General features: G+C 41.6%; 1 protein-coding gene across 1 annotated transcript in view; it reads left to right on the top strand.

Moving 5' to 3' along the window:
* SATB2 (SATB homeobox 2) overlaps nt 1–19,341 on the top strand; it is a 224,773-nt gene that overhangs the window by 24,029 nt on the left and 181,403 nt on the right. The window contains exon 2 of the mRNA XM_044978501.1: nt 18,662–18,748. The gene's annotated coding sequence lies outside the window, so the exon portion shown is untranslated. The remainder of the gene's footprint in view (nt 1–18,661; nt 18,749–19,341) is intronic.

The following is a 19,341-nucleotide window of genomic DNA, read 5'->3' as shown; positions in this document are numbered from 1 at the left end:
TTGAAATTCCCCACAAAACAAAACTTATGAAAATATTTGTTTGGGCGATCTATATAATGTATTGTATTTATATGTAATCTGTCTGTATTCCATATTTATATAGTAAAAAAGTTGAAATGATAAAGACAAAACAAAGCCTGTTGAGTCTATTGAAACAAAATGTTCCAATAATATTTCATTGAAAATTTGGACGAAATGGAGCCATTCCCACAAGACGTCTTGATGTCATTGCATCAGCATTTTCCTGTGGAAAACTGTTCAGTCAGGAACATTTCCACCAGCTCTAGTTAACAACTTATTCTGTGGCAAGAGGTGATGTGTCATGGAATGTTTCATAACCTTTCTTTATATTACAGTAGCACCCAGAAGCCTGGATCAAGTTTGGGGCCTCATTGTGCTAGAGTCAAGGCATTGTGAAACACAGAAATAACACGTGGCCCTTGTTCTCGATTTTTTAATTTCCGCTGAAAGACAGCACTCCCAAGAGCAGCCTGCTGGGGCATTACTTTAATATTGATCCAGAGAGCCAGTGACTCTCCAATACCCACGTTTGCCTCCAAAGGGAAATGGAAAAACCTGTCCATCAGCTAGGGTGACCAGATGTCCCGATTTTATAGGGACAGTCCTTATATTTGGGACATTGTCTTATATAGGCGCCTATTAACTCCCACCCCATGTCCCGATTTTGTTCACACTTGCTGTCTGGTCACCTCACCATCAGCTGACATCACCTTTCTCTTTCCATCCCCTCTACCCCAAACACACACAGGGCTCTCTCCCTCCTGTGTGAAAAGAAAATGGGAGTGAGTGCGGAGGAAGGAAGGCATTTAGGAATTGGCTTGTGTGTTAATCACTTTTTATATGGGGGAAGAATGAGTGCAATAAGAAATCTGTTCTTGAGATCATTGGTGCCTCAGTGTTTGAGATGAGAGATCCTTAACATTAAGATTTTTGCCTCTTTTCCCCGCTCGTTCAGAATGGCTATAATCCATTTAGTTTATATGACATCCAGGAGTTCTAAATCTATGGACTCTTGACCAGACATGATCCCAGTGAATGTCAATGCATGCTTAGGGGAATTATCATTCATCAGTGTGGTGTGTATGCACAACCATTCTGTACAGGACAGCAAGCTTACAAAAAGCCCAAAATATAGAATATTCCTCTTTACCTCTGGACACTATTTCCAAAAATCAATTTACTGAACAACTTACTGTTAGGTTAACTGTTCTCTTTGGGTTTATTAGAAGCTAGTTAAAGCAATGGACTCACATTATAGATTAATGACATGGAAACCATTTTTGTGATGCTATAGTACAAACGATTCTGTTTAATAATAGTGAAAGCCATCTGCTGTGGTATGCTTTGCTGGTAGTAGCAATAGTGGAAGCTGTACTGTAGGTAGGGACATATATTTTTACCATGTGGTGTCCAAATTTGCAGATTTGTGTCCTATTTTGTCTGAACGGGGTTACTCATCTCTAATTGTCAAGTTTTTGAAATGAGAGCGTTTCATATCTAGCTAACATATGTCTAGTTAACACAAATGGATAAGATGTCTGTCTGTCAGGTTGTATGCCTAACTTGTTTTCCAAACACAGTCTTTACTGATCTTGGGAACTGGGGTTGAAACTGTGATTCCCTCCATTCCCAATAACCATCCTTCTACTACTGCTTGAATTAAAGGAGAATTTCTATAGCAGGGAGCTGTGCCAGGTTTCTTATTCTCTCTGGGCCACCTGCAAGGGGATAATATCATTCACTCTTGCACACCCAGCCAGTCTATTTCCTTGGATAGGTTATTGAAAGCAACAAGGACAAAACAAGATCTCCACTCAGTGCTTTGTTTCAGATTCAAGCACAAATCAAAGCACATGGATGTAAAATGTAGTAGGAGGTGTATAACTTTAGAGACCCTTGTCCAGTTGTGTTAATTAGATGTATGTTAGCTAGATATGAAACGCTCTCATTTTAAAAACTTGACAATTAGAGATGGGTAACCCCATTCAGACAAAATGGGAAAAAAATCTGCAAATTTGGACACCACATGGCAAAAATATATGTCCTACCTACAGTACAGCTTCCACGATTGCTACCCCCAGCAAAACAGTGCTAGTTAGGAATTGTGGGTCCCATTTTTGACAGCGTAAATAAGGGAAGAAAAAGAGATGGGGCAGGGGTGAGAAGTGCATGTACTAGAACATCATCAAGGAGGTGAAATGAAGTTCCTTCAGAGAGACAGACTTATCTGGCCCATGAGAGAAATGTACACATCCTAGGAGGGATTTTGAGGACATTCAGCAATTCTCTGACTATAAGAGAAGCTGTGGTAATGGGATGCTTGCTGAGCATCAGAAATTCGACTGTAATTCTTCAGTCAAGTGCGGTCTTATTGTTTCTAAATTGCTGACTGGGGCAACTGACAGGTCACAGCCTCACTATTGTGACTTTCTTCTAATTTTCACATGCATTTTTAGTCTGCTTTAGGATGGCTTGGCTTTAAGCTAATAGTGATGACATGTAGCTCCAAAGGCTCATCCATTAAGGTTTGCTTAAGTTGTGGCAATACGGACTCAAAGGGGAAGACCAGGAATGTAATTCCAAACCTGTCAGAGTTACTGGGCTTTAGCGCAGAACTTCCTTTCAGGTTAATGGTAGCTGTGTGGCAGAAGACCACTTACCCCTTGAAAATGTGAAGCATAATGCCCATTGTAAAGCTGATGATGGGTAGATGATGGTTTTCCCTGTAGCTGTCCATTTGTAGTTTGATGTTTCTTAGGGTTTCTCTGCCCTGGGATGTTTGCATTGGTGTATCTGCATCAGTGCAGATGCCTGCAGAAGTCACACCATGCCATTGCAAGTTGCTTTCCCAACCTGTGCAGTGCATCTACAGTAAGCATTTGCCCTGGTCCAGCACCAGCCCGGTTACATGGCTGCAGCTACTGCAGTGTCTAAACCCCCAATGCAGAGAAGCCTTTAGTCAGGCAGGAATGTGAAAACTTTTCTTCCTGACTCTCTAAGTATTTTTGTGTGACAGAAAAGCAGCTATTTTATCTGTTTAACTACATGATGCAAAAGCCTGTTGCCAAGAGCATCTTTTGTCTCCTCAGCCTAAGAATGCGTTAATTGAATACTAGACAATGTCTGTCACAAGGGAGATATCTGTCTGAGGGATGTCTGCCATCTAATCATGGCAAGCGCTGAAAAGTAATAACTTATAAGGAGCAGAACCCAAATGCAAGTCCCTGCTGTGGCTATTCTTCCAGACAGAATTGGCTATAACCTCTGGAAGAGATCAGGACTGGGAGCATCAGTTCATTATTGTGGTCGCTGTTGTAACCCGAGAAGTCCGAGTTGGCTTCCTTGGTTTAAGCAACTAACTTACAATGCAAAAATGGTCACGCTTTTCTGGTAAGGAACTAAATTCTATATATTTTTCCCATTGGGGAAAGAAACATTTTGTTTGTCCAGAGGTGATTTCTTGAAACATCTTGAGACTATCTCCTCTCCCAGAGAAAGCCAAGTAGTTTTGTAAGATTAATTTTTTCAAAGCAACTAGTGATTTTGGATCCCCAACTTGAGGCTTCTTTAAAGGTCCTGATTTTTGGATGTTGGGTGCCTAACACTTTCTAAAAACCAGACACCTTTAAGATGTGCCAGGTTGGACACCAAAAATCACTAGTCATTTCTGAAAAATCTAGGCACCCATGTTTATCTTCTCTAATTGAAAGCTCATGACAGATCAAGACAGCTGTTGATCCAATTCCTCCTTATTTTCAAGCACCGACATCTCCAGTTGTAGAGGTGTAGTCAGAATTAGTTTTATAGCAGGGGAAGAAGGGGTAAAAAGAAATCCAGGCTAGAGCTGATCTGTGGCCAAAGGTGACTTTAACCTACAGTACAATATGTTGGCTGCTCTTTTCTCCTTCCCAGAAAGGGCAGATTGAAATTTGCAATTAAACTTCTGATTTTCTGGTGCAAACCTTCTGGGCCAAACTAATCCCTGGTGTAACTCAGTTGACTTCAGTGTTAACTTCCAGTCTGCTCTCTACAGAAACATGAGTGAAATCCACTAAGCATGCTAACAGGTGCCCAGGATGGCTCTGTTATAACCACTTCTGGAATTTCACTAGCATAGCAGTGGGAAAGATCAAGTGTGCACAGCTAGGCCCAGGGATCCGTCAGGAGATACAGAGTAAAATACTTAACTCACTGGGCTTTGCCTGTACTCAGGAAATTCTTGCTAAAATTATCTGTGGCTACTGCCACCCCCATTTCACCTTGGTATCAGTGGGCGTGCTAGTGAAGGCAAAGCACTGGTGGCTGCCAATGTTTTAAGCACTCTGTCATGTAGGCTTGCCTTGATTAAGGTTAGAAGACAAGGACCTTAAAATGCTAGCACCTGCCTGGAGCCCAGACTACCCTGGCACTGCTACCGCTGGCAGTGGAAGCAACAGTAGGCAATCTGGACAAAAATATCTTAGCATATGCTCTCCTTATTGTAGGCAGACCTTTTGATTTCCTGGGTCCACTCTGAAGAATTGTGGTATATCACCGCGACTTGATATACCAAGCCCTTTATACCCATGGTTAGTGCTCTGAATTTCAAGAGTAAAATAGTACCTCACTCACAGCTGCTGCTAAAGTAAGGGATGAGTGAAGTCCCCCTCTTGTACTAGATCCTGTGACGAAAGCTGAAGCCGCAGTATAAGTTCTCTACAAACAAAACTCAAGAAGAATCGTGCATGTTCTACTGAAAACAGAGTGGGATCATTAGACACTGCTCTATTTCACATATGCATTGGAAGGGTTTTTGTATAAAATTATACAACTTTATCATACAAAACACCCGCTGGAAACAACTTCCATTAGTACTGCTGTACTATTGCTAGGACAGTCATAACAAGGGATGGGCAAACTCGTTTGGCTTAAATTCAAACACACTCAGACAGTATTGGTTTGAACATTCGACTTGTTCTCGAGTCTTCATTTCATTGAAGACACTGGTGGGGGACGGGTAGGGTGGGCAGAGAGTGGAAAATAGTCGAATAAAAGCAAAGACTATAGGGAGACCAGAGTGGGGAAAAATGCCAGTGTGAAAGGAGAGAGTAAAATGGAGTAGAGAAGGGGCAGAGTGGGGCAAATAGTGTGGGAAAAAGAAGCAGAGATGGGGAGATTTTCTACTGGATATTAACTGTAGGTAGAGGATTAAAGGGTACCCACAAGGTCAATTTAGCTTTGAAGGTGGTTCTAGTCTAGCACAGACTTTTATTTTGCTATTAAAAGGCACAGTTTGAAGAGCAATCCATTTTTTGCACCCAAAATGCCCCAAATTACAGGAAAAGAATCCTATTCTAGTTAATCTGGCAAGCCCCAAAATAGTTTGAATGCTCCACAAAACCTCAAACGCCAAGAGGTTCACCCATCTCTAAGATTAACTTCTGGTTTCCCGAGAGGCTGATTCCTGGAGCTGATTATTGTATCAGGTTGCCAGGGGTGGCAAAGTATAGGGCAGGCTTTCTCTGTACAGGAATATACATTTTTGATTGTTCATTTAACCTTTAGCTGAAGACTAACCTCTACTTGTTGAATTCATTTTTTCTTTTAATTTTTTTAATTTTTGGAGACAGGCTTCATTGTCTCTATCAAATAATTAGCTTGCATAGGGCCACAGTCTATATCCCAGACGCCTGTATGAGCCTTCATGTTCAGTGCAGGGGAAGATGGAACGCAGTTTTGTCCTGCCTTACTTTAACCCCGTCCCGTTGTTACCGCATGAAAAACCCCATAAGACACTCTGCAGTACCCCATGAGGGCTGACAAGCATGGAGGGACTGGGATAGTGGATCAATGATTCTGCAGATCCACTGGCTATTTTTCCCCTGAGGATGGAGAGACAAGTCTACTGTATCCTTCATTATAGGGCTCCAAGATTAATGACAGTCTAGTAATTAGGGCACTAGCTGGGACGTGGAAGGCCCAGGTTTCATTTCCTGCTCCACTCCTGACTTCCTGTGTTACCTTGGACAAGTCACTGTGGGCTTGTCTGCACTGCAGAACCTTGGCTGGTAAGGGTATGCCAGCAGAGCCCTCTACTAGAGATGCAGTGTACACAACAGGAGTTCTCCTGCTGGCCTAGCCAAACCACCTTGCCACATGACACTGCTATACCGACAGAAGCATTCTGACAATGGTGGCTGGGAGGTGAGGGTTTTGGGTTTTTTTCCCACACTGCTAGCCCAGGTAGCTGTGCTGGCAAACCTTTGTAGTGTAGACTGAGTCGAGTCTGTCTGTCTGCCTCAGTCCTCCATTCTACAGATAATAACAAAGCGTAGCAATTCCCTATCTTACCGAGGTGTTTTGAGGATAGACCCATTAAAGATAGTGAGGTGCCTGGATACTATGGTAATAGAGGCCAGTTAAATGCCTTGGATGGCTTATAGGCAGGAGCCACTGCAGGGCAACTGTGAGAGGATTCTTCCTCCCCAAGCTTTTTGCAAACTCTCAGGCTGTGCACTGATATGTTTGGCTCTATAGAAATATACATTTCTTTCAATCAAGGCTACTCCAAGCATAGTGACTACAGAGGAGGGCAGCATAAAATTATTTTTAATACAATTAGAGGTAATTCAATTTCCATGTAGAGATGTTGGCGATCAGCAATTAATTACAATCAAAACCATTAATCCATTCTGTTGACCACAAAAGTACCATCTATCCCAATGGATCCAAGATAAAGCAAACCTTTGGAGCCAGTTCAGTAATACAAGTAGAGCAAAAATTGACCAAACTGAACATCTAATAAGACAGTTCAAGCACCACCCAATGGTCTCTAGAAAATTAGAATTCCAGAATAATTGAATTCCAAGTAATTTCATCCATTTGTGTGGGCTTCTGTGAAGTGGAAGGTGGACAAGAGTTTTTATTTCATTCTGGCTCATCTAAAGAAATCCTAGACTTTTCCCTAGTGATCTGATTACTGTAAGTTTTCAATATGACATTTTATAAACTGTATGTTGGGACTGCCCGCTATTGTTGCTCTTCATATAACCTAATGGAAATTCTCAGCACAAGTCAGCAACTTGGTTTTACCACCATTCTAGGGACACATTTTCCACACTCAATAAATGTGACTGGTTTCCTAAATGCCTGAGGATTATATACTGAAACTTTCCACTTCGTGCATCTAGTCATGGAAGCTGGAGATTTCAATCAGTGCTAGTTTGCAAAGCTGCCTTACACCAATTAAACCATTTGCGGTATGGAAATAAGTTCCTGTATCTTTTACTGCCAGCTACAATGTTGGTTAAAAGGTTGGACAGCATAATCCACAACATTTCCAAAAGGGGGACGTATCACATATTCCAGCATGGCTTCTTCTCTGGATATTTGTAAAGTTACCAACAACTCACATCTGTCTATGCACGGATTCCTATGTAATACGTTAAGAGTGCAATAATGGCTGATGAATTGAGAGGGAGCAAAGGAGGCAGCAGTGCTGAGCTAAGAACGGAATGATGTGCCCTTACTATGATAAACTGATTCCATTCCATTAAATCACAAAGCTGTCTCCACTCTCTTCATCCCATCTGAGCGGCTGAAGAAAAATCCAATCGCTCACTGCAGCTGTCAGGAAATGATACTAATTAGTTTAATTTGCAATAACACAAGCACTTAACTCTCCAAATAATTTAAGTTAGTAAGTCAGTTTTTATATTATGACAATGACATGTTTAAGAGTCTCTGGAGCACTGATTTCTTTAACATCTGACACTACTGGAGCACATCAAAAAGTGTTTGTCCTCTATTATTCTAGTACCTGATTTTGAAGGAAATTTGTTGATGAGAAACCATGGTAGTTTCACTTATGAGAATAAAAACTGGCTCATGGCTTGTAATATTTTGCAAGCTAGTGTTGAGGAAAAAATCATATTTAAAATAAAAAAATCCTCCCTATGTTACACACAGCCCCTGAGATTGTTCAGACTGACCACGTGAAATCTGAATTTTCTTTTCAACGTTTGTGCTCTCTGCTTAATTTTTGCATTTGACTGGGGAGAGAGGCTAGATCCGTCAGTTTTCATAGTGTTCCTCACTGGTTTCACTTTCTGGCTCTCATAACTAGAATGATGCTGCTATATGTAGGTTTCCAGTGCTGGTTTCAGGCTGTGTGTAAAACAGGTGCTTTAGCTCATGCATATGAGCTCCCACTACTTCTCAGTGGGTGTCTGTTGATCCTGGGAACCTGCTCTTTCTCACGCAGTGTCTGGGGAAGCTTTTCTACATGGGGCCAGTGGTAACCCATGAAGAGGGACCTGTGTGTGTATGTGTGAGAGAGAGAGAGAGAGAGAGAGAGAAATTAATTGAAACCTCTTCAAAAAAGTTAATATTGGTTGTGGATGTTGCAGAGTCTGAGCTGCCTCTTCTACTTGTCCCTGAGTACTTGTTTGCATGTGGAGTCCATGGTGCTGTCATACAGCTCTATTTTGGAGCTCATTTGCATGGGCATTTAGGCACCAGTTATCCATGTTGCACTTTTGCATGCCTATTTGCAATGCTCACCTAAATGCCGAATTTGCTCGTGCAGTTGATCACCCCTTTCTGATAGGTTGACTCTGTCATAGGTAACCCAACAATGCACAGCAGTTTGGAGGTGAATCATGTGGCTAAACACCCAGGCAATGTTCTCTTCTCACTAAGTTTCCAACTTGGAAAAAAATCACAGTTTGGGAACTCGGATGTTATGATGTACCTCTGCACTCATCATCTGTTGTTTTAGGGGATTGGAGCATAAGATCACAGAGACCCTACAGAAATAGGCAACGTATTGTGGACTCCTCATCAGGCTGCACTCTACAGTTCTTTGTTGCGGCAGGCTGGGAATTCTGTAATAGTGTGACTTACTTCGCACAATGGAGAATTGGTAACGAATTAGACATGATGATTAATAATACCATCAGCATGGCAGTCCTGATGTATGTAATTTGGATATGAGATCCCACATTTTCATTTCTCAATATGCTACAGAGAGTGTAGTACTACAGTGCAGTTATGCCTCATTGGCATTGAGGTATGGTCTGCTGGGTGGGGACAGTTGAGGTTTTTGGTCTTGGGAGAAGTAGGAGGCAGTTTAAGTGTGTGGGATAAGCACTTTAGCTGGATGTATCTGATAAAATCTGCAACAATTAAATGTAGCATTAACCGGTCATCTTTAGGCTTCAGGGTGAACAATCCATGAACATGAATGGAACAATTGTTTAAAGCTGTTTGCAGGCTCAAAGGCACTACTGCATCAGCTGACACACCATTCATGGTCCCAAGATTGTTGGGTTTTTTGGGGAGGGGAGTTGGGAGGGGAACCTTTTGGGCAATAAACAACTTTTGAAGAAAATCTTAAATTCTGGAATGGAATTTTGCACCAAGAGGGGCGGGATGGAGTTTGCAGCTATTTCCATGAGGGCTGCAGAACTGTAAAATACACTGGCCCCTAGAAATAGACACAATAAGCAGGTTTATAACAACATTTACCCTTTACTCTGAACATGCTGGCTCTTACTGGTTTCTGTCAGACTGCTAAAGTATATTTAAAAGCCCTGCTGTATCTGCCACTGGTTTATTGTACAAGTGAAGAGAGTTAATCACAATCTTTTCAGGATCTCTGCCCCTTTTTAATATATTGTTTAGAGACACGCTTTTCCCAGTTTTCTGGTCCACACTTACAGTGCAGTGAGTATCTGGAAAACCCAAGTGCCAGCAACAGTGGTAATAATTTTGAAAAACATTGCTATAATAAATAAGAAAAAAAATTCCCTATGACCAGAAAAGAAAATAAAGGGAAAAAAAAGTTAGTTTACTTTTAAAACCCCTAGAACTCTTCTTTTGTTCTAGTTTTTCCAAATGTCATAATTCAGTTTATCAACTGTCAATAACCAAATACATGTTTTTCTTTTCCCAAGAGCTGATTAAAGCTGTGGTCTCAGATAATTCATGGCATTCCATTGTATTTATTTCTGCTGGAATTTTCAGGCTGAACTACTGTAACTAATCTGCCACTAACTCTGTGCTTGCAAGAGCCCTGACCTCTCGAATCCCTCCTTTTTAGCAGAAAATTGGCATTGAAAATTTCAACACAATAAATGCTTTTAGTGTTTTCCTTTATCTTGAGCCAGAAATCCATATGTACCATCTAATTAAATTAGTTTGCCACCAGTATCAGGTTGGGTTATGGAGTTCTGAAGATGTAGCGATAGGAAAAGATGAACTATTCTTTGCAGTCGACTAGCAAGAAAGGGAAAGACCAAAACCACAATCCTTTTGACCTCCCTCTAAAAATGGGATTACACAGCTTGACTGAATGTATATATACACACACACCCTGGTCAACATCCCTCTCAGATCTGGAAATGTTCCAATTTTTCACATCTAATTTAAGAAAATTCATAAAATGCTCTCATGGCTGACAAAATCATCATGGACATTATCGTCCAAATCATGGCACTAGCCTTTTAGACCTACAGAAACCGAAGATAAATACCAGACGTCAGACTCTGTGAATATCTTTTGCAAGCTGGACATGTACAATTTCCTGTCTGGTCTCTGGTACCTTTTAAGACTATTGCTAATGACAAAGTCTTAGCTACTTAGTTTTGAGATATAAGATGGAGTCATATGATGTGTCTGAACCAAGAGGCTCTGCACTAGGACAGTGCTTCATGATATCAACTTAAATTAGCACCTGGACTGGGCATTCTATACAGCTGGGGTGGATTTTTCTACGCTCAGAATGAGACACATTGTTGAAAGTGCTTTGTGGTGCTGTAGCCACAGAGCTTTTCTAGTGGTGGTGAGCTATGATCCAACCCACAGAAGAAAAGACTGAGATAACCCAATAACTAGATGCTAATCCTCTGTAGGTGCATGGAATTGTATGATTGCTGCTGAGGAATGGAACTTTGCTCTGCATGTGAAAGGAGAACCCACAACTGAACCTGGGTGGGCAGGTGAGCACATCTAGCTCACTAGAGGGACTTCACTGGACAGGACCAAGAATGGTGATATTCTGTTAAATCAGCGGTTACTGATTCTGTCCCAGACTGGAACATCCTTCCCATTTACTCGGAACCTCCTCCCGTTTAGCAATATGGGGAAGGCAGCTTGGTTTTAACCTGCTTACATCTCTTTGCAGCCTTTCAGCTGAGAAGCCCTGTACTAGATACATATAATACTGACGTCAGTGCTTGGAAAATATGATCAACGGAACTTTTTGGTTTTAGATCCCACTGAAACACGCAGGACAACCTGACAGCAAATACAGACAAATTCTTATACTAACAAATTTGAAATAAACAAATAAAAAATCCCCTACAAGAACAGTTCAAAGTTGTTTCGATTATTGAATAGCATCACAAATATTTTTAAATGCGGAACTGACAAAATCAGTTACATAATCTAAAGGCATTAACTGTTAAGCAACTGCTATTATTAAAGGCAAAGTGTATAGTTTTCCTCTTAGTTAAATAACAAAATGAGAAGCAGAAAGATTTTTCTTTTTAAAATCAAGTCTACTATCTGAGGGCAGCAGCACAGTTATATTGAAATACACAGATATTAATTCTCTCTCTCTCTCTCTGCCTTTTGAATAGGTTGTTATCTTGGTGCTATTCTAACACCATCATGAAAAATATCTTCTCCTAAAGTGTATAATTACCCTCCCTCACTCTTCAATCTCCTCTGATTTGTGAGCTCATTTAATAATGAACAGATGAGCAGAAATTAAAAATAAAGGGCTCCTACCAATTTAGTACCCTGAACATAATGTACCTAAAATGATAGTTTGTTTGCCAGTGTCCATTATTTCCAGTTTGTCTATTTTCTATTATTACACAGAGTGTTATCCTGTTCTGTAGATGCTGACAGAGGAATATAGATGTTAGCCTATATAAGATGGGGCTTAGGAATAATGTGTATGTGGTGGCATTTGGATTCACCTAGATCTTGACTTCGTGTGTGTCTAATGGACAAAAACAAAATGCTGGTTTGCAATGTTGTAACTTGTGAATTCAAAATCTGGATCAGAATCTTGACCATCCCAAAGTTCCAGGTGTTCAGACTTGCCCCCATTACAGAGAGAGGTTTGAGCGCGATCTCTCATCCGAACATAGAGCAGGGTGTCTATCGTACAACCTCACCTTCATTCAGTTTCAGTCACCTCCTCTCCAAATGGACAGGGTTCGAAGAAGGGCAGCAGACGTGATTAGAGGTGTGATGGTGGGTAGGACAGGATTGTTTTGTATGGAAAGAAGAAGGGTTAAAGGAGGTAGGATATAGAGGTGTATAAAACAGTGAATGGTACAGACAAGCCAATCCAGTTTATCTTACTCCCAGAAACTCCCTCTGTCTTCTCATGGGATCTCACAGCAGTTGTGATCTAATGAGGTTCTTGAACCCACACCCTCTTGGTTTAAATGGGCGGGAGCTGGTATTCAGGGTGTCTTCAGTAAGGGGTCCTTGACTCTGGAGCCTGCTCCCTGCTTTAGTCAGTCTTACAGCGATCAGATGCCTTGACATAAAAGACTTGTTATAAAATGCCTCCGGTTTCCCAGTCTCTCTCTGAGGCAGGCTGAATGTGTGGATTAAAAAGAGATCTTATATGTAATGGGCGGGGAGAAATTCTTCTTGTGGAGATTTGATCCAATTAACTTGTATGTATTTAGAAAAACGTACAAGCACCTGAAGGATAGTCAGGGGCCTTTTAAAAACTGAAATAAATAAATCAGACAAAATGGTGACAATCAAAAGGCAACAAATTAACAATGAGATAGTGAGTACCATCAACAGCAGAATGATGTTAACAAATGGGAGGGAAATCAGAGAAGAAACATTAAAACGGAGTAGCAGCTGAAAGGTTTGATTTTTATGAAGAAAATCTTTTTAAAAATCCTAAAGACCAGAGCCTTCACACCTATCCTAGCCATGGGGGGTGGGGCCAGTGGCCTTTGGGGAAGAACTCGCCATAGGTTCTCCATGTCATCCTACTGGGTGAGTGTGCTTCCCCGCCCAGTGGAAAAACGCACAAGGTCTGTCCACTAACTTGGAAGATCAAGGATCCATACAGAGGCCCTGGCCATCCACATTAGCTCTGGTCCACGACTACTCCCTGGCTCCCTGTTATAACTGCTCCAAGGCCCAATTTTTTTTCAAAAGTGATCTCTGATTCTGGGGTGGTCAATTTTTCCATGCTCAACAAGAGACACTTTGGACCAGTCAATGGGAGCTGTGGGTGCTCAGCACCTCTGAAAAGCAGAACAACTCAAAAGTAGCTTTCACTTGTCTGTAAAGCTGGAATAGTAATAATCCCCTATCTAACAGGAATGGTTGTGATAGTTAGATGGTTAATGTTGGTTAGAAGATAAATACATTTTAAAAAATCACCTGAGTGCACATACAACTCCTTGTCTAGGGATCTAGCAGCCTCCAAGCTTAACTGAATAATTATCACTTGGAAAACATTTATTAAAGTTTGCAGCTGGGTGCAGATCCCAATACAAGTAGCCTCATCAGGATGCTCTGGGAAAGACTTAGCAGTTCTCAAACTTCATTGCACCACAACCCCTTCCTGACAATGCAAATTACTGCACAACCCCAGGAGCAGGGGACTGAAGCCTGAGCACACCCAAGCCCCACTGCCCCAAGTGGAGGAGGTCAAAGCCTGAGCCCCACCATCCTGGGTCGGGGGGGCCAAACCTGAAGCCCCAGGGCTTTAGCCTTGGGCGGAGGACCTATAACCTGATCCCCCCCACCCAGGGCTGAGGCCCTCTGGCTTCGGCATCAGCCCCAGGCCTCTGCAAGTCTAACGCCAGCTCTGGCAACCCCATTAAAACAGGGTCATGACCCGCTTTGGGGTCCCAACCCACCGTTTGAGAACTGCTAATAGAGAGAACCTCCTCACCACACACTGCTGCAAAATCGGTCATTTCAGTTTGTGGCCTATTCAGATGAAATATTTTGCTAATCTAATGACACCAGCAAGAGTTGTCAGTGGAGCTAGAACATGCAGTCTTCAGCGACAAAAGCACAGGCCTCTACCCCCGGTGCTGAAGCTAATGGCAGTACTCCATGTAAGTTTCTCCTCTGATGCACCTAGCTAGTGTGTTATAGCCTCAACCTCTTCCACACAGTGATCCCATATTACAACAACAACAACAACAAACAGTTTTGGGAACACCACCTCCCACTAAATAGCCACACGGCTTTCTGGGAAATGCAACATTTCCCTAAGCTATTGGAGAAGGAGCATATAGTCTTCCCAGTTTATTGTATGTAAACATGAAAACCTGGGTATGTCACAGTATCAGCCCTGCTACTCTGCTGCAGGTAATTGGACAATATTTTTAATTGTATCCACTTCTTAATGTTCTAAACTTAAAATCTTGCTACTGTTCAGTGCAATGTTTCAAACAGCTTTACTTACAATATAGCCTTCTCCAAGTTGCCCTGAGAAAGCACAGTACAGATGGGACAAGATTATGCTGTGACATTTTTTATGAGCAGTGGGAAAATCCCCTCAGGGCAATTGTTTGCTCTGCTACACTCAGCCGTTCAGGGCAAAGTCAACAGCAGCCTCTAAAGAATATTTTGTTTTAGAGTACATCATTTCCATTGTCATGTAAAATGTCAAGTTGCATCACAGCCATCATGGAAGTATTTTCAATCAAAACAATTGTTCAGTGGGGTTGTTTTTTTCCCTGACCTACACCAAGTTTCATAACACTGAATCAAAAAAAAAATGCAGACTATTTATGTGACTTCTTTATCCCGTTGCATAATATAAGAACAAGGGAACAATCAGTGGAGTTGAAAACACATTTGAAATGTAGAAAATAGCCTTAATGCAACTGGAATGAACTCAGGGAACTCACTGCTGCAGCACATTATAAAGCTTATTGGGTTTTTTTGTTTGTTTGTTTTAAATCTTACTAACTTTAAAAACCAGTTTTGTTGAACCAGTTTTCAAACTGGTGATCAATTGCAGGGCACTTTCCCCAGTGTAGATTGGCCTTGGGTGGCAAATGTTCTCCTTCTCTGGTTAGTAGAACTAGAACTTACAGCTGTTTACCTTTCACTTACTTGTCACAATTTTTTCTTTGTATGTTTGCTGATTGCCACTGGTGTTTAAAGAAAGGGCATGTTTCTTTCCAGCCCGTCTCATACTTCACTATGATCCTGCAGTGGAGACCTGCTCCTGAATATGACACCCCTTTCATTTCTTTGGTAACAGGTGTTGTAAATGCTGGATTATGATTTTATTGTAGAATTACATAGGGAGGATATGAGATACTGTAACTGAAGGCTTTGAGCTGTTAATAAAACACGTCACTTTAATAAGAGCAAAGGGGACATGCAAAAATCCTGGCCAGATACACTTCTTTTTGCATGAAAGCACTTCTCCTCCCAGCCCCCTCGACACCTTTGCCTCATTGTGAAATCTCTTGCACACATCATGCACACCCTACGGTAAAACTGGGTCCTTAATTCATTGCGTTTTGCCTCAATCTTGCATCTCCTGCAGAGCACAAGACCCTTACTTGAGGACCTGAAATGAAAAGCTGCATGCACAACAGAGCATAAAGAGTTAGCCTTAATTCTGCATGTTGTTTGTGAGAGCCCATCCGTTTTTGTTTTTTAATGTTCATTTCGTAGGAAAACAAGCTCTCTGGAATTATGGGAGTTGGGGTTAAAAATAAATGTTGTTTAATTGATGGGCTATTAAAGCCCCAATATTATACAGTGGTTCTGGAACTACAGGTGCTGGGGGCACTGCTGCACCCCCAGACTTGAAGTAGTGACAACAAGCACCAAATGCATGGTTTCCATCATCAGCACCCCCACTATAAAAATTGTTCCAGCATCCCTGATATTCTATGGGGTATGTTGGAATTAGGCCCAGACTCAGAGACCACATCCAGTCCAAGCAGCTGACTGAGTGGTTGAAATCCTAGTCCCACTGAAGTCAATGGCATTTTGGGGGCCAAGGTTTCACCTAGTATCTCCATGGTGGGCTTAGAGGGATGGAATTTTTCTTCCGAGGATGGAGAGCAATTATAGAGTTGTGCCATAAATACTGCTTCTGTCCAGTGGCTAAACATGTCTCATGCCCCCACCCCAGGGGACCAAAGGATTTACATAGTGACAGACCCCCTAGCCCATGCTACACACTACACAGGAGAGTAGATTCATGACCTATGCAGCCCCCAGAGATCCAGCACTCACTCCTCTGTGTAGCAGCATGACCTAATTCTGCTTCCAGGGATAGTTCAACAGCCCCTAAATCCAGGTGCTAACAACCCTTACAAACTCATCCTGGAAAAAGATGAGTGTGTGCAGTGAATGGCTATTGTATCTATATTTAATGCTGTGCCTGTGAAATGGGCTGGTTTAAATGCCCTGGAAGATGAACTCCTCTCTGTCCACTGAACAGGTACAGCTGTGCAAGCACCTCTTCACTGCCCCGCCAGTGTGGCTTTATGCTAGCATGCAGTAACTGCCTTCAGTGATATGCCCATCCCTCATGGCCCAGGCCCATTAAACGCTGGGCCTCTTTGCTGGGACTGGGGGTGGTGAATGTCAGTGTCATTGTTTCGGGTGCAAACACTTCCATTGGAACTGGACTGAGATTGCCAAACTCATCTGACACATAGGACATCACATTGTAACAGCTTTTGGGCCACTGGAAAACTAGGCTGGATTTGAATAGATCCCTTCGAGATGAAAGACTCTAACAGTGACCTGCTGTTGAATAAAGGGATAGAATGGTCATTGTTTTCTCTCTCCAATGTATACAAAGGTATTCATCGACAACGCTATAATACCTAGGAGAATTTCAAAACACACACACACACACCCTTCACAGATAGAAAGTATTTGAGAGGTTTTTAAGGCCCCAGGCTTTGTGGGTCTCTGTCTCTACACAAATCCTTCCCACTTAGAAATGGCCCCACTGATTTTTGTTGCATGGCAAATGTCAACAGGAGCAAAAGGTTGTGTGAGCTCTAAACCCCAGATTTATAATTCAGTCAGGGACACTGCTATTCAGTAGATCACGAGTGGGCAGGTGCCCCTCTCTAGTGGAGATGAAAAGATAAATCCGTTTGTTTGTGCATTATGCAGTTCCTGGAGTGAACAGGATAATGCCTGGTAATTAACTCTGATTCAGAAGTAATGTACTAGAAGACACAATATCATGTGAAGTGAAATACAGGAATATGGCTATTGGGGTTTTTTTTATTGTGTCTATTAAATCTAAACCTTAGGCTAGATTTGTATTAATTTTACTCATCCCAAGGATTATAACCACAACTGTGAATACCAGGATCTTAATTCTTGTTGACTTAATACAGTGTTTAAAAATAGCTCTTGCAAAACAAAAGGTAGCATTACCTTTTTCAGGATGTTTCTCCTAATTAACATTTTAAAGCTGATTATTCCCATTATGCTGTCCGCCCCCACCCCTCCAGTATATGCGATATATTGTAACTCTGAAGAATCCAAAGATGCTTCTCAAACTATGGGCTTTGATCTGTCATGATCCATCCATCTCTTTACCTATGAAGGAGTCCTCCTCTGCAGTCGCCAGCTTAGCCAGCTGTTGATCTGCTTTGCACTGCCACCGTGGGGTAAAGAGGCTTTAGAGCAACAGAGGATCTGGCCCTAGAAGCCACAAGTCCTTGGTTCTCAGAGCACTGAGGCAACAACTCTTTCTCTGAAGAAGGGCATCTTCTCTATCCCACTCAGAAATAAGGGCACATAATTCCCACTAGAGGGAGTGGCATATGTGTGTGTGTGTGTGTGTACGGATGGGAGAACCGATGATGATAACAAAAAATTGTTAACAGAAGGCTGGAAAAGGCATCTGCTTCTATGACTTTCTAATTCTGATTGTATCTGTACTCTAGAGGACATGGATGTCAATGGAATTTGCATGTAAGAACTGTGGGGTACCCGTATGGCTATAAAAAAGGGAATTCAGCTACTCTCTAAAATGAGTAGAATCGTTAATAACAGTCATTTCCCAAAATTGTTCTTTCCAGCAGAGGGATTTTCTTCTCTTAGAACTTCTGTAAAAGCTGGATTTTCTTTCTCAGAAATACAAGTGCAAGCAAGCAAATTGTCCATCTGTGGTCATAATATTTCTTTAAAAGGCAGATGTGCTCATTTAGATACTGATAATACCATTCAAAAGTGGTCAACTGTCCTGAAGGCCTTGAGGGACAAAGCCTACAATCTGACTGTCCACTAAGTCATACGTAAAGGGATATGAAGGTTGGGTTATGTTTTCCAAGTAATTTTAACAGTGAATTAACTATTTCTATGTAACCTTGACATATTTGGCTTTTATGATTACCCCATGGTTCTTAAGTCACGTAACACTGCATTATTAGATGGGACAGCTTCTCATGGGGTATTCTTACATTTTTATTTGGGTCTTTCACAATGCTGGGAGTTTCTTTTTTTAAAAAGCCAACAAACAACTTGTTGGGAAAGAGAATAAGTTGTTATTTGTACAGACTTGGTATTTATAATTGCAGGATTTGGTTTGTATTATAACAATGAACATATTCTACCATTTGTAGCTTGGTATGCATTTGGGTCACTTTTTTTAAAGGACACTGTCAAGATTTTTACGGCTGAAATGGACCTACCCTACCATAACCATGATCCTGTCAGAAACGTTTCACCAGCAGCCATACTGGTAGGTTCTTTCTTTCTTTTTCTTTCTTTCTGGGGGTGTCTTTTCAATATTCTGTGGCTTCACTAATGTAAAGGAATATTGTGAGAGACAAATTAGTACACATCTTTGTGTAAGGATGGTTTTGGGACCACCAAAGCAGGCCCACAGGTTACCTGATGAACCTAGCAAAGTAGACAACCACTGGTCACTATAACAGACAAAACTGTGGCTAACTCTGAGTTCAGAGCCAGGGATCAGGTTTATTTCAGCATAGATACAGAGTGATCAGTTGAGGTATGACCGGCCAACGATCTGGCTAAGTATATACAGACAAGGCTGAATGCAAACAAAGGCAAAGACTTAAGTCTCCATAAACTCTTTTATACCCAAGATGACACCCTACTAGCTATCAACACCCATCTTCTCGGGTGATTACATAATAATAATTAACAATATCTCTGACCAAATGTAAGATTTCACATCACACACTAGGTTGTGTAATGTGTTTATCTACTTATTAGCAATAACTAAGCTGTCAGTCTTAATAATTGACAGGCACTTCAGGGACTTTCCGTGTTTAGCCTGATTATATTTGGTAGGGTCATAGTGACCTC

The sequence above is a fragment of the Mauremys mutica genome, chromosome 10 (assembly GCF_020497125.1).
Source record: "Mauremys mutica isolate MM-2020 ecotype Southern chromosome 10, ASM2049712v1, whole genome shotgun sequence".
Classification (NCBI taxonomy): Eukaryota; Metazoa; Chordata; order Testudines; family Geoemydidae; genus Mauremys; species Mauremys mutica.
The sequence above is the reverse complement of the archived record's forward strand: the minus strand, read 5'-3'. Positions and strand labels throughout refer to the sequence as shown.